Here is a 12453-nt window from a genome sequence, read left to right as displayed (position 1 = left end):
AGAGGGCTAGGTAAGTGCCAGCTGTCCAAGCTTCTGCCAGGCTCTGCAGGAATATCTGTGAGTTGGAGACATCTGGCAGCTGGCAGACATTGCAGAAACTTTGAGGCTTTTAAAGAAATAAATAAATAAAAAAAATATTTTAAACTGAATCAGCAAGTACACAGAAGTGGGAGCAAGGAGACACAGAGTAAGAAAGAAAAGCTGTATTTTTTCTGGAACTCCATGAAGTGTGGGCTGGCTGCAGTTAGCGTTGCATTGTGTGGTCCAGTCTCCAATTATCTAGCTCTGATTATTTGATTTTTCAGGGCATCATGTTTAGTCTTGCAAGTTCTGTGTCAAAGATAGCATTTTAGCTAGGCTGGGGTTTACACCTATATTGTAACATTGCAAATGAATAAAATGTTATAGCAAATTAAAGATTTCTGCTTTTTTTTTTTCCTACCTCCTTTAGACTTTTTCACCACTGCAAAATATGATTCCTGCTGGTGATATGAATTTTTCACCACTACTGCAGGGAGACACTGTGTTAATGTTTCACTGTTTCACTGTGATTGTTTTGAATTCTATAGTCATTTTCTTGCCATCACTGGTAAATTTCCCAAATGATACAAAGCTGGAAGCAAAGGCACACTTGAAGCAGCACCTGTACACCGTCTGACTTCGTTATTAGGTGGCTGCCTCTTCCCAGCTATCAATTTTTTGTAAAGTTGAAAACTGGAATTTCTTCATTTGCTCGATTGCTAAAGCCTCATGGACAGAACTTAATACCCAACACTTCCTCTTGAGGCCATAAAAGGTCATCGTTTGCTACAAAGGACATTCAACTGTATTCTATTATGCCACTCTTTCAGCCTGTTGTTTTTTCCTGGAAAAGGCCCTGGGTCAGGACTTGTAGTAGCACCCCAGTGACCGTCCCTTGTCTGCAGAGCCTTAAGCTACTGTTCCACAGTCACTCTGAGCAACAGCTGCTGCTGCAAAAAGGACAGATTTGCCTTCATCTAAGCTATGTATATTTGTCACCCCACTTGAATTGAAAACCAGCCTGAAAAGAAACGCAGCACTGGTGGTGAACGAGGAAAGGCAGCTGAGACACCTCCCTTTTTGGCAGCAGCCTGTATTTACGCCAACCCATTTACTAACATGACCGCAACTTCCAGTGTTGATACACACAAACATGTTGAAAACTCTATCATCAATAAAAACATTAGTTCCAGACACTTATTTATGGGAATGTCATTAAACCCCGTGGCATCTATGAAATTAAAATGTTGGAACAGGACAGAGCTCATTTCTTTCGTCTTGTCACAAGGTTCCCCCCTGAGAGATACTACTGTATCTTCCCTCAAAAACTTCCCCATAGTCAGCCACACAGAGCCTCTAGGTAATCTCTTCCAACATCTAACAAATCTCATAAGAGAGCTTTCCCTAAAATACTGCCAAGTCTTCTGCATCTGGTCTTTAAAGCTAGTAAAGACTCTTTCTTCTGCAGGCACAAAAATCGCCAACCTTTCATGCGCTTGAAAACTTGGGGCAGGGCTGCTGCGGTGCCCCTCTGTCCACTCACTCCCACCACCCTCTGGTCTGAGCACACCCAGCTCTTCCCAAGCTGCATTAGACTCTCTCAGGGCTTTGGGGCTTTTCACTTTCACACCATCACACCAGTAAAGAAACGCAGTAGGTAGGGAAGCCCCATATGCTTAAAATTTAATTAATTTCTATTGAAAAGCACTGTTGTTTTTCGAGGCCTGTTTGATTCCTACCCTGTTTTTCACACTGCCTTTTGTTCTTTGTTGAAAAAGTAAGCTGTCAAAAAACAGTGTTATAACAAACTACCACCAAGCCTGAAAATAAAAAGAACACACATTCTTTAAAGTGAGTTCCGTTTGTATACTAACGCATGGTTTTTGCTAAACTGTCAAAATAAAATACATTCATTTCTAGTATAACAAATTAAAGAAGGTAACGCAGAAGTTACTTTGCCATACAGACGCTAAACACAAAAGGAAATTCTGAATTCAAATTAAGATGGAAAAAACAATGATAATTTTATTATTTTTTTTTACAGTGAAATCACTAAAGCAATTATTATTCTATACATTCTTACCTCCAGAAGTCTGCAGGCTAAGGCCGCCATCTGAGTACACACATACATGAATACTTAGTTGCTTGAGATTAACATTATTTGTTGTCTTATGGAAAAAGCAATGAGAAAGAAACAAAAGTTAGACCTTAAAACTGAGGCAAGACCATCGATAAACAAGTATGCGCATGTCTGTCAAAAGGAAAGAATCTGAGAAAACATTTGTGCATGTTCCTGAAACCGTTCAATTTATCACTGCAACTAATTTTAACCAAAATGCTCCAGACATTGGCAAAATTCAGCCTGAGTTCCTAAAGGTCCAATTATTTCTGCAGCCTAAAGTCAAATGAAACTTTTAACTCAAAGAAATATCCAGTTGCACAGCAGATTGTAGACCTAAGAATTGAGAAATTTTAGTATTTCCAAATAGCCATAACAAATTTGTCAAAATATATACATAGACACTTTTCCAGTTTCAGAATTACTGAATTTCCTCCAGGCTTTTTATGGGTAACAAATATGGAAAAATAACTAAAAAATCCTATGATCTGAATGGAAGAAAAAGAATCTCAAAATAAAACTGATGAGAGTACACAGCCAGACTTTTATTTATACATCTAACATTTGGAGTGTGGGCTAACAGGGAAGAACTGTTCCTTCTTAGAACAGCTCAAAAGGGCATAGAAAAAAAAATTCCCCATTTGGACAGCTTGTCCATCTCTATTTATTTCAACAGGAGGTGGCATGCTGGCCTTACAGATTTAGGAAAAAAACAAAACAAAACACAAAAAAACATCAAAAAAACCAAAACCACAACTCAACACAAAAACCTCCCCACAGATCCCGATTAGGACATCAGCTACTATCACCACTTTCCTCACTGCAGGCGTCTCTGTTCAGCCCTCTCGATTCAACCCTGCCCTGCCCATGGTGTCTCTCAGTCCCAAAGCAGAGGCAGTGACCCACTGAAGTGTTATTACCCAGAGGAGGAAAAGAAATTAACCACAGTTTCTTTGGTTCCAAGTCTGGTAGGTTTTTTGTTAACATTTTTATTGTGTACTTCACTTGGCTTCGTTTCTCATGTGTCTGGGTCAATATAAAACAAAGCAAAATGAAGCAACTTGGGTGCAGCTTGCTCTAACAGAATGCAGGGGACCCCGACTAAGTAATTTTAATAAGTATTTTTGTTTCCTTGCCCTGTCCACAACCAGCCCAGGAACCCATAGTTCCGGGTGATAGTTTTTTGTTAAGCAGCAAGAAGCACTGCAGGCTGTATTACTACGTTAAGTTACTGATTGCGTTTTTCTCTCAACTGTGGTCCAGTAGTCACTGATTTAACAGTATGAAAAGGCTACTTTTAATCCTACATTTTCATAATATGCTGTACAAAGAACAAAAACTAGCTGATTTAGGCCCAGATTCAGAAAAATAACTCCTAGTTAGGAATATGCTTGCGGTAGCTAGTAGGTCTTCCATCTCTTTTTTCTTTTTCCTACTTTGGCCCTAAAACATCCCTTTTTAGCCACTGCCTTTGATGTAAACCATGGGATTAGCTTTCTGAACAAACCTTGGATTCTACTGTACAGCAGTTTCCAAGTATGAAATAATACAAAGTAGAATACCTAAATAATATGGAGTCAGACCTCCCAAATTACAATGTACAGCCTAACTCTCTAGTTTAATTTAAAAAGAACAATCCTAAAAACCTCATTGCTTGTTCTCTGGACAGAAGCATCCTACCTGTAAATTTGACAGCGGTGATGACAGCGCAAGTGCCTCTTCCGCTGCAGCCTCTCTGAGAAACACACCTCAAAAAGTACCCAGTATAAAACTACACTCAACACAGGGAGTAAGTTTCTTGCACAGGATCTGTATTTCATAGCTTTTGCCTTACATGTGCTCATAATTCCTGGTTTGCAGTTACACATTTTATAAAGTTGATCTCTTACCTCACAACTTCACTGATCATATCTGCTGTTTGTATGATTTCAATTTTATAAGGTTTGTCAACAGACAGAAAACACACCACTGTTCTGAAAAAAAAAAAAAAAAAAAAAAAAAAAAAAAAAAAAAAAAAAAAAAAAACAACCTAAAACAGGGAAGGGGGAAAAAAAGCAAACCCATCTCTTCTCACTTCATTTCAAAGTTTATTGAGTCTAACATTTCATCATGTATTTCCCACTTACTGATCTTCCTGTCAACACGCTGGATTACTTGCAGTATTTGCTTTCTCTGCAGACAGAACTTTGTTGCATTCTTTGACAGTGGGAGGGATACGCAGAAGTAGCCAAACAATTCATGAGCACAAATCTGGAAAGAAAGAAAAAAAGAAAAAACACCAACTACTTTGTAACTAGCTTAGTACTGATATTTTTTAAAATTTAAGATGTAAATATAGTGATCACCGATTTCTCATTCTAACATCTCTTACTGTTATCTTCCGCAGTTGCACTGAGCAAAAATTCTCATTTTCTAAGTTTGTTCTTACCTTGATAGTATTTTTCCCAGGACCTTCATGGGCAGTGGTCTCATATCTAGTCCTAATGACAAATATCACACGAGCCTAAAGTCTGACAGGCCACTGATTTTTGTAACACTTGGATACCTGCTGAGGGCTTTTTATGCCTTTTCTGATTTTGGTTAATTTTTTTTTTTACAATATAGTCAGCTCGGGCATTACCAATTACAATGTTTAGAAGGAGCTCACATATTGTTCAGTCATGAATATAGACACACTGTGAAATTCAAAGTGTTTAAACAAATAGAAGAGGATTCCTTATTGTGCTTCCATTGATTACTGTGAAGCAAAAACTGCTGCCAGTTAATTGACAGGAAAGTTTCTATGTAAAGTCACACAGAACAAAGAAACACCAGGACATTCTTTAAAAAAGCTGCACCATAATATCCAAACCTATCTCCAGCCACCCAACCAAAATACAGCGTGTGGCACAAAGGAGGATGAAGTTAGGGAAGGATGGGTTGGGGTGGGACACAGACTTGTCAGGAGTGAATGTTTATGCATGAAACACCAGCAGAAGCACCATCTATCAAAGATGCCTTTGGCAGTTCTGCAGTATCAGTAGGGAGTGGAGCTCCAGCAGTGGGCTTGGAGTGCAACTCTGAAACCTGGATCATCCCCGTGGTTTTCCAGAACTCTAGATGTCTAACAAAAATGGATCTCGTAACAGGCTCCCAGACTATAACGTATTTCAAGTTTTAATTAGGTAGACGCTTAAACCAAGGATAACATCCACCTTCATTAAAAGGGTGTAATTAAGATGAAAGAAAGTGAACTATATATAAGCAAGTAAAAACCTCACCTTCAGTATAAGAGTATTTAATACATTGGTTGAGGGTGAATTTGAAGTGAGTATTTTTCTAAAATCTATTGTGGAAACCAACAATAGCAAGGTCCTAGCGATATCCCTGTGGAGTCTCCTTCTCCGCAGGCATTAAAACCTGCCTGGAAGCGTTCCTGTCCAGCCTGGTCTAGGTGAATCTGCTTTGGCAGGGGGGTTGGACTAGATGAACTCTGAAGGTCCCTTCCAACCCCCACAATTCTGTGATTCTGTGATCCAGCATTTTCCCCCTAAAAGTTATACAAGCATGAGTTTTGTTTTTCACTCCTGGTTTAACAAATACTCTGGCAGAAATACTGGGAACTGCCGTATCTTCCCAAGGAGACTTTTCCTAGTGTTGGCTGACCCTCTATGCTCAAACCTTCAAATGTAATATTGTGGATTTCAGTTTTACATTTATGTAGTTTTTATCTGCCTCAGACAGGAGGAGACTCATCACTCCTGAACGCATTCTATAACACCACTTGAAGAGCCAGACACAACCATATTGATTTGTTCATTGTTGAGTTGAGGTTTTTTAACAGAACAGACTTAAGAGAAACATTTGTACTCCTACAAAAATCCAGTGAAATGGTATTATGATAACAATTTCCATGTGGGAAAATAAATCTTACACTTTTCAGAAACATTAACAATTATATTTTTATTGCTTGCAACTCCATCTTACAGATATTCTGAAAACAGAACTTCTACTGATCCTTCCTAAACTGCATACTTGAACTGTGGATAATTACATCGGCCAAACAATATTTACAGTAGGAAAAGATATGATACTTGAATACCAATAATGTTCTGGTATCTACACAGTCCAGCCACATGGGCCTCTAAAATCCAGCATAGTTCCATAACAGGAGTTTCTAAGAAACGGTATATACTTTTCTATAGAAATCATGAGATGGAAAACAAAAATATAAACTCTTCCAATACCTCAGGAACCTTCTTTTGGTCATACAGAGTCAGTGCTATTTTCCACTTTACACCTCCCCTGCCCTTAAACCACAAGAAGCCAGGTATGATAAACTATAGAGAACAAAATTTAGCAGGACACGCCAGTATGCTGAACCATAAAATGTTATTACATTGCAAGGCCCAAGACATACAGCAAAACAAGCTGTCGCTACTCATTACTACACCAGTCTTTATCCTTTTTTTCACATGCAAAGATGTACCACCTTCCTCAAATTAGATGCTTAACACTATTACCTTTAATTCTTTCAAATGTTTCAAGATTACTCCTATAATGACACTGTGTCTTAAATGGATGGGCAGTACAGGGTTATAGTAATTTTACCTGTTTGTTCACATTAACATATTACTGCTGTTTCCCTGATTCTCCCTTGGTTTTCCTACTGTTGGTTACACACACAAACTGGACCCTCATTAAACAGTAAGCTGTTTGGGGCAAGGTTATCTCTTTTCAGGATTAGGCACAAAACATAGTAACGTACAAGAGCTTTTTTTTTATTTATTCTGGTATGTGTTAAAGGACATTTCTCTCAAGGAAGTGAGCATTTGGTATTATTAACTGCAAATAAATCTTGCATAGTATGTTCCATTCATAATGTTACTTCACAGAAGGAAAACGAGGAGAAAAAAACAGGAGGGCAGATAAATGTCATTAACTCACATCAAATGGTCACCGCTTCAGGTACAACAGCAATGGACAGCCTGACAAGAAAGAATAAAGCACAAGTTCAACACACATTTCACTAAGTGTGTGAAATCAAAGGAGTTGTTTTGCTTTACATTTTAAACAACCAAACCAACACAAAAATCCAAACGCCATGCAGGAGAAGTAAAATTACATTTCTTGCAGAAGTCAAACAGCTTTAAGTATCAATTAAGTGAGCTCTGCTTTCCACTGAACAGTCCTATGAAAAGTAGGTTAGGTAACTATATGAGGAAGTAAGACAGGACAAAGTAAAAGCACACTAGCTTAACAAAACAATTATAATGCTTTTTTTTTTTTCTTGTGGGAAATAACTGGCCCTAAACCCAAATCATTTGTAAAGAGATGCCATCACTTCAGCCACATACACGAGCTATTCATATACAGACTGAGATGCTTCACTGGCAATACTGAACGCCAATGTTCTGATTCAAAGACATACTGCCAGCTGTTACCTAAACTCACTTTGAAGTAGATACGGACAAACATAAGTAGTCAAATGATGTCTGTAAACTGACTTTCTGAAATGACCTGTTGTCCCGAGTTGCCTACGTAACATAAGGCTAAGCCAGCTAAACTCAGGCTTTTCCCACAGTGTGTCGTAATAATCAACTGGACACAGAGCCCTCTTTGCTTTCTGCAAATGGTACAGCTTGCCAGATATTTAGGTTAAGTGTAGAGAAATTAAATAATGAGGTTGAAAGGGCTGATCCAGAATACCTGTCCTTTCTGTCAAGAAAAAAAAAGGATATTTTAAAATCTTTCATTTTCTTTTAAAACAAAAATATTCATACAGTGTCAGTGGAACTCACTGCTATAGAAAGTTACTGAACCAAGAACCCATAAATACGTAAAGGTGGAACAGATACTTTCATAACACATCTAGAGGATTCAAAATTATAATAAGCTTTACACTTCAGAATTTCAACAAATCATCTTTACAAGACCAAGAATAGCTTCTTGCCAAGACAGAATGGAGATTATGGTGTCTGTCCGAAAATGAGTTCCTCTGTAGACTTTGCTGTTCGTAACGGTCAGGATCAAAGTGCTGAACAAGATGGATGTTAGTACTAACCCATTACTCTAGTTTTAGGATAAGCCTTCCTACAGTGCAACGAACCATTTCAAAATACTATTTTTAACAGAGTACCAAGTCCTAAAATTCCCAGCTTCATTCAACATATCAACCACCAACACTGTACAAAACAGCCTAAGTCAAGTTTTGGCAAAGGTTTCAGAAGAGCATGATTTGATCAGCTGGTGGGAGGTGAAACAACAACAGAAAAGTGTTTACAACTGCTGAAGTTCTTAGACTTGTCAAAGAAAATACAACATGATTTTCTCCATTTCCCAAGAATAAGTTACTGACTGTCCTTATACAGTCTATACTCTATGATGTTAACTAAACTGCAAAAGAATTCCATAAGGATTTGGACAGCAGATAATTCTTAAAAGCCTAGAACTGGAAGACAGCACTACAAAAACAAAGCAAACAAAGAAAAAAAATCACAAGTCTCAAGTGGGGAATATTGACAGCAGCAAGTCACTTAGCAAATGTTTTATTGTTGCATTTCAAAGACCAGTTATAGAACAATTTTTTGACCTTAATACAACATTAATACTAGAATTCAGAAATACTAATAAGTGCCTGGTTTGAGACCAATGGTGTGACCTTCCAGAGCTGTAGAAAATCCATGACTGTGCTTATCTTCCACTGGTTCCACTAAAACATGGAGTCTTTGGAAAATTCAAGAATGTTGAAGGGACCACAGCAACCACTATCAGTCTGAAAGGACTAATAAATCTCACCCTGTCCTCTCTAGGTCTCCCACTTACCACCCAACAGGCCAAGTTGTGTTTAATATAAATGAAACACACTACTTGACAGCTGACACCTATATATTTTCCTGCAAAGGAGTGAACAGACTCCAAGCAGTGTAATTTATCTTAATTTACCTTGATTCCAGACATACTTTTCTTAATAAGTTTATGAAGACTAAGAGCACACTTTTCTTTATGAAACATTCATACCAAAGGAAATTATAAATCTTCACATTGAAGCACAAGTTTCCAGGCTGGATATTGCTAAAGGGGTTCATGGTCATCCCATTTTCTCTGTGTTTCACACAAAACGCGTTATACATTTGTAATTTTTCTGAAAAAGCAACACAAATTAATTCAACCTGTTTCTAAAAAGACACAGACTTTAAATGGTATAAAGTGACATTCCCAAGCCTAGGAACTGTCAAAATGCTCTTTCAAAAAAAACCAACCACCAAACAAAACTTTCACCATAAGTTGAAAAGCCCAAGCATGTGATCTGCAGCACTTTTATGAGCTAGAAATGTCATAGGTGAGATGGACATTATATACAAGAAAGACATTGAGGTGCTGAAGCTCATCCAAAGCAGCGCAACAGAGCTGGTGGGGGGTCTAGAGCACAAGCCCTATGAGGAGTGGCTGAGGGACCTGGGATTGTTCAGCCTGGAGAAAAGGAGGCTGAGGGGAGACCTTGTCGCTCTCTACAACTACCTGAAAGGAGGCTGTAGCAAGTTGGGGGGTCTTGGTCTCTTTTCCCAAGTAACAGGCCAGAGGACAAGAGGAAATGGCCTCAAGTTGCACCAGGGGAGGTTTAATTGGAAATTAGGAAAAATTTATTCTTGGAAAGGTTTGTCAAGCACTGGAACAGGCCACCCAGGGAAGTGGTTGAGTCACCATCTCTGGAGGTATTTAAAAAGCAGGTAGATATTGTGTTTAGGACATGGTTTAGTGGTGAAATTGGCAGTGCTAGGTTAACAGTTGGACTTCATGATATTAAGAGTCTTTTCTGACCTAAACAATCCTATAGTAATATGGGCACATGAAACCATATAGCATTTTAAGAAATTATTTTGTTCTGAATAAACAGTCTTTGCTTTCCCATAGCTAACCACCCGAGAGTTAATGCTCTCATTATCCCTCACTGCAAGGTCATAATAATAAATTGCGAGAGTTCACAGTCTAAGAGCCTGATTTTAAGCAATGAATTCCAAGAACCTGCTCTAAGAAAGATAATTGGAAGGGGCCTCAAGTCTGCATGGGGCAACCTCGGAAGTCATGTGAGTTTGAAGCTCATTTAATTCGTGGACAGTGGAAGGTCTTTTACTTTGAGCTTCTATTTCTACTAAAGCCTTTTAGCAACTTTGTTAAAAGAAAGAAGCAAATGTTCCACCTTCCCTGTTTGCAACCTCTCCATTCCTTAATTCCCTTCCTCTCTGTTGCAATCCACTTTGCACTCCAGCAATCCCCCCTGACACTCCTGCCCAAACACAAACGTCCCCCTGAATCTATGACTTTGGGAAGTAATTTTTAAGAAGAAGCGCATAGCCTCCAAGAACGAAAAACTGGCAGGCTCATAAAAAAAAAATAAATCTTTAGACTGGCCTGAGTCATACCTTCTGAATGTACTGGTTACTTTGCAGTCCTTTGGGGCTTATGTTTAGAAAGAAAAATTGAGAATAAGGATATATATGGTATTATTAGTCTAAGCTAATTCCTTATGTGTATTTTCTATAACAAATGCAGGACCAATCTGAGAAACAGTCTACTTTTGCATACAACATCTAATCCAGGACCCAGACACTCAACCTGACAGTGGAACCTCACTACACCCAGTTGCTACATTTCAGTGCTTGACTTAATGAATCTATGTTCTTTTAATGTAACCTCTGAAATGAAGTTTTAACAGTAGCCACACGAATAACAGAAACAAAAAGGGGCAAGCTCTTCAGACAATTCTCCTCCCAACCCTACTGACATGACGTCTGTCTTCCTTCCAGGAGGTTACCTTCACAGCATTTGTAACAGTTTAGCATTCTCAAAAGCTGTTATAACTTACTAAAATTTTCAGTGGCTTTATCGGTTTGGAGAACTGACAGATAATGCTGCACGTATGCCCAAACCTCACACCCTTAGAAAATAATGCTAAAAAGCCTCAAATATTCAGTTTTAGGAGAACTACAATAACAAAGCCTGATTTTCTGCAAGTTTTCTTATTGATTTTGTGTCTGAAAATTGCAAACATCGGTTGAAGATCTTCCTGTGGTTCTGTTTTTTGTGAGTGCTTTCTCTTATGTAAATTCTTTTGTGTACATTAAAATGTGAGATCGCGTTGCAGCTTTTTTCCCCTCAATTGTTGAGGTGCTTGCAGGTAGCCAACCACCTTTGCTTCTACCTTTGCTTTACTAGTCTTTCTTTCCAACTCTTGGAAAGAGAGAACAGCAGGAATACAGCAGTCAGAGCTTGTTTTCTCCCATTTTTAATGGTCAGCTGCCAAAAGCTGTGGCCAAAGACCACAATATTCCCAGAGCAAAAAGAATCTTGAGAATATTTTTCTGCCATATTCTAGGAAGCACATGTAAATCAGAGATTTTTTCAAAAGTATAGAATTTGACCATATTGGGCTGACTTCAAGACAAGTATGTCTTGAAGTGGCAGTACTCTGCAAACATAGTGAACTACATCATGTTACAATCTTACTGTAAAGCACTTAGTAGTCACAAGCAGGGACACAAGTAGTCATCTTTCCTTAATCTCACTGTAAGAAAGCAGCTGTGCCATTCTAGATAGCGCTTTTAAATCAACTCGGGGCAGGGAGCTGCCAGGGCAAAGTTTGGAAAGAATGGCTGAGATGTGACAAAGGCTGTGTCAGACAGTCTTAGCTGGAACATGAGACTTGACTACAACATATAGCAATGGTAATTTAACAGCTACGTTTATATTTTTTTTTCCACATATCAGGCAACTAGATTGCCAAATTATCACTCCATCATTAAAAACACCCTTAAGACATACTTAAAGTATAGCCACAATGACATTAAATGTATTTGTGCAGAAGCAAAACCTAACTAACACATCTCCAGATTAAGTAACAAGACTCTTACCCTGTCTGTAATTCAGCTTCTAACTGGAGCCAATCTCAGCCTTTTTTTTTTTTTTTCCCCTCTTAAAACCTGGATATTTTGATATGAACTGGACGGTGCCACCTGAACACTCGGTAACACACACTGGGATTAGGCTAAATAAATAAATAAATGAATATGGAACCGCCTGGAACCACCTGCGACGCTGCCCGTTCTCTGGTGCGGGCTTCCCTGTGCCCTCAGCCCCCTCGGCCTGACTCGAGCCCCGATTTGAAGCGCTCCCCCAAAAGCCGCGGCTCGGAGGGCAGCCCCGCCGACAGCCCTGCCGGCCTCCTCACCGCACGGGCCGCAGCCGCCATCGCCCCCCACAGCCATCGCCCCCCACAGCCATCGCCCCGCCCCGGCCACAAGGTGACCGCCCTCCGGCCCCGCTCCCCTCAGGCC

At 39.2% G+C, this 12453-nt stretch overlaps 1 long non-coding RNA gene across 2 annotated transcripts; it reads right to left on the bottom strand.

Annotated features, from left to right (window-relative positions):
• Nucleotides 1-212: 212 nt before the first annotated feature.
• Nucleotides 213-9589, bottom strand: LOC106892878. Of its 2 annotated transcripts, XR_001412947.1 has the most exons (4): nt 7067-9589; nt 4267-4390; nt 2105-4113; nt 213-330 (listed from the first exon to the last, which is right to left on the bottom strand). It is a non-coding gene; the product is annotated as an uncharacterized LOC106892878 (long non-coding RNA). The 2 variants fall into 2 exon arrangements; XR_001412946.1 differs by lacking the exon at nt 213-330 and having other exon boundaries at nt 2095-4113.
• Between the last annotated feature and the right edge of the window lie 2864 nt (nt 9590-12453).

The sequence above is a fragment of the Calidris pugnax genome, unplaced genomic scaffold (genome assembly GCF_001431845.1).
Source record: "Calidris pugnax isolate Ruff unplaced genomic scaffold, ASM143184v1 scaffold24, whole genome shotgun sequence".
Lineage (NCBI taxonomy): Eukaryota > Metazoa > Chordata > Aves > Charadriiformes > Scolopacidae > Calidris > Calidris pugnax.
Note: the sequence above shows the minus strand (reverse complement) of the source record. Positions and strands in the feature narration are given on the sequence as shown.